The sequence below is a fragment of the Topomyia yanbarensis genome, chromosome 2 (genome assembly GCF_030247195.1).
Source record: "Topomyia yanbarensis strain Yona2022 chromosome 2, ASM3024719v1, whole genome shotgun sequence".
NCBI classification, from domain to species: Eukaryota; Metazoa; Arthropoda; class Insecta; order Diptera; family Culicidae; genus Topomyia; species Topomyia yanbarensis.
In genome coordinates, this window is record NC_080671.1 from 321914423 (window position 1) to 321918193 (window position 3771).

At 40.3% G+C, this 3771-nt stretch overlaps 1 pseudogene; it reads right to left on the minus strand.

Annotated features, from left to right (window-relative positions):
- Positions 1-1567: 1567 nt before the first annotated feature.
- Positions 1568-3569, minus strand: LOC131681247 (uncharacterized; annotated as a pseudogene).
- Between the last annotated feature and the right edge of the window lie 202 nt (positions 3570-3771).

Consider the following 3771-nt stretch of genomic DNA (forward strand, 5'->3'; position numbering starts at 1 on the left):
TAATTTAGTTTTAATCAGTTAATTGAAAAAATGGAATAATGAAGTTGTAAAACGTTCTGACAGAAGAGTTTTCCTAATAATGGCATTGCTAAACATTGGTTAAGAAAATAAATCTAGCTGCGTTGTTCTCAAGTGGTAGTCATAGTTTTAATTCACTTTATCAATTATTTTTTGAAGTGCGGTTGCGGTAATACCGCGCGGTAAAAGCTTATTTCCCGCACCGCATCCACAGGAAAAATGTTTCGCCGCACCGCAGTTTTTGCGGTGAGCGTGTGGTTAATACCACACGGTTGCGGTAATTACCGCAACCGCGACGAACCCTACTGTTGAGAAGCATCAACTAACCGATGCAATATATTTTGACTTCTCAAAAGCATTCGATCAAGTACCTCACAACATTGCTCTGCTGAAACTGCTAAGACTAGGATTTCCTCCGTTGCTAACTGGATGGATGCAATCATATCTGTCTAGTCGGAATGCTTTCGTAGGAATTGGTTCAACACGTTCTAGCTTACTCAATATGACAACCGGAGTCCCTCAAAGAAGTAAACCTAGGGCCCTTAATTTTTATTTTATTCGTGACTTGGGAGCGCTTTTTGATAGAAAGCTTAGCTTCTCGGATCACATCACCACAACGACAGCGAAGGCATTCGCAAAATAAACCGGTTAGAACGCATACAAAGATGTTTCGTGCGATATGCTCTAAGAAATTTGCCTTTGTATGACCCTGCCCTTCTACCACCTTACAACGATAGATGCATGCTGCTTGCGTTACCGACGTTAGAGTTCCGCCGCACATTCTTGCAAAGAATATTTATATTCGATAATATTGACTGCCCAGATATTCTTGCACGGATTAATGTGTTTGTACCTTCTCGCGCTCTAGGAAAGCGTCCTCTTTTGTGGATTCCTAGACATAGTACTGTTTATGGGCAAAACAATCCTGTGGATAGATGTTGCTATAAATTCAACGAAACTTCACATCTGTTCCATTTCAATGACACCAAATCTAGTTATAAGTTAGCTATAAGGATTTTTTAATTAATTTAGATAGTATGTTCTATTCTTTATGATCTGAACAGATTGGAACAAATAAAAAATAAACAATCCTTGGATACCTGGATCTTCAAGCCCGCGTTCCAATTCTACGCAATTACTTTCTTCAGCGAGTACCGTCCAGGCGAACCAACTATAGTCGCCAGAGCGCTGTTACCGAACTTCAGCGTATTTTTAGTGTGGCGACGGCTTTTGACTTCAACTTGACGAGGAATTTAATAAAAGCTAAAATATTGACTATTCTGAAATGTAATTAGTTTAAGCAACCACCATTGGTGTCAAGGGGCCTGTTTGTGAAGGTAATAAACATAAACATAAAAAAATTGAGGTGTTTCTAGATTCTTCTATAAGAAAAGTAAAAATAAGAAGGTTTTAAGTCTCTTATAGAGCGACATTTCCTGCTGAGATTTTCACGCTCCATAATGAAATAATTTAAATGTAATCTTCATGTCTAACTCCCCACAATGATAGAAATTGAATTCTAGACAGATTTTATAGTTTGATATATTTTTTCGCCATTTTCACCAATCACTCACGCAAAAACTGCATATATCCTGATCTAGAGCAATGTACCATTAGGTTGGCAATTCGTTGACTGGCCTTTTCTCCTCCAGCTTGCTTCAAAATTTCTCCGAATTCGTCAGCATGAATATCGTTGTGGAAAAAATGTACAATCAGATCCATTTCGTCAGCAGAGGACATCATAGTTGGAAGAAATTTGACAGCAATCATCGCTCCGTAGATGAAGTACTGCTTCAAATGAACTAACATATTTTCGTAGCTGCAATTAAATTACAAAATCTAGATAATTCCACTCATAGATAACATTCGAGTCGAATACCTGTAAGGTAGCAGCCGTCTGTCATCGGCAGATAAACCAGTCAACTCTCGAATACATCGGAACAGTTCATCGTGGTACGATTCCAGACTTCATTCCACCGAGTTTCTCTCAATTCATCGTTCATGTTCATGTACATGAAAAACGACAGATCTAATGCAGGGGACCCGAATCGGTTCTCTTGGAAATCAATCATTAGGACGTCGGTCGGAGTTTCGCCATCATACTTAAACAGCACATTGTTACGATTGTAGTCACCGTGCAGAATCACCGAATATACATCGTCTTTTGTTAAACATCTCTGCATTAATTCGGAAGGTTCTTGGCCGTACTTTTGTCGCAACCTGTCGATATCCGAACGAACGTTCGCATCTAATAGTATGTTCGGGTTTGCGTCCAAATAATCGAAAAGTCTTTTTTGACTATGTCGAAATACTACATCGTAACTTTCGAAGAATATTTTCCCATCTTGAACAAAATTCAACGGTATTATCTTTGCGATCAGTTGAGCGAACATATCGCTGTCCAAAATTCGCATTGCATAACTACAAGCGTGAAACTGCGCAATCTTACGTGCCATCAGCTTCAAGTGAATTTCGTCCAAATCCAATTTGGGTCCAGATGTGAAACCAAACGGCTGAACATTCTGCATCACTAAAATTGTTTCAAATTGATCGCTGTAACCGGGAAAGTTTCCCTGTTCCGAAAAATAAACCCGAGGACACCAGTTATCTGCATCGATCCTCGCACCGCTGTTGAGCACCAGTTTTTTAAACGCTGGAATTATGTTTTTATAGGTATTGATTTCATTCGGAAACAAAATCAACCCCAGCGACTGCCGGCGGAATGTATCGTCCCCTTTCATCACTTTCACTAGTAGCTTCAAATTGGTTGGCTCACTGAAATATGCAGCGTCATACAATACATATATTGACAAGACGATTTTGTATGCTCACTCGGAATTTTTTTTACGAACCGAAACCTCCAGACTATAAATAGCCGACATGAAGCCATCCAAAGATTTTGGCGTTTCTAGGCTACATCCGATCACTTCCAAATCCTGCAGACACTCATTGCCAGATATTACCTTTCGAATAAGTTCGGTTTGCAGGTAAGTCCGCTTACGGTCGTCTTCCATCGTTGTACTACTGCGGTTTTTATTTGTACTATCCAAATTATACTAGATTAGGAGACGGGTGAAGTATCACTTGTTTGTTCTTATCAATGCGCGTTGTTGTGGGACAACTAAGCCGGCCAGCAGCTGTGAATGTGTGCTCGTGGTTTGAAGCTAATTAACTTTCAAGGTATTGAATAACTGAATCAGCTGTGAGAACTAAACTGATTGATCGTGGCACGCGGAGTGTCTGACTGTTCAGGTGTATTGAGATTTTTGACTATCGTGAAAGGGAATCTTCGGAAGGTTTCTCTTATTTTATTTCGCATCATTCGCAGTTGTGTGCGAGGCGAAATCTCAACGATAAATTTATTCAAGACAGCAAACCATTCCACGCAGCGAAACAATTTAGATACCACGAAATAAATAAAAATCAAACCTATTTTATTTGTTTCACATTCGAATGGCTGACATGGTGTCACGCAAAATTCGTCATCGCTGGGAATCTCAATTCTCGGCACGAGATTTGAGCCACTAGACGGCAAAACCAGAACAGTGTCGTTCTCGTTGAAGACTTCGAAGCCGGCCAATACATCATCCTCTCTCCAGAGAGCCCGAAGAGAATATCCAGATTGGCGGTCCATTCTGTCCTATACATCCTCATCACCAACATGACAACCAAGAATTCTCCGATCGGTTTTTAGTGGGCAGCCATCGGACCACTTTCTGCAGGTGCTCACGTTGGGTGTCACATCCGAAACAA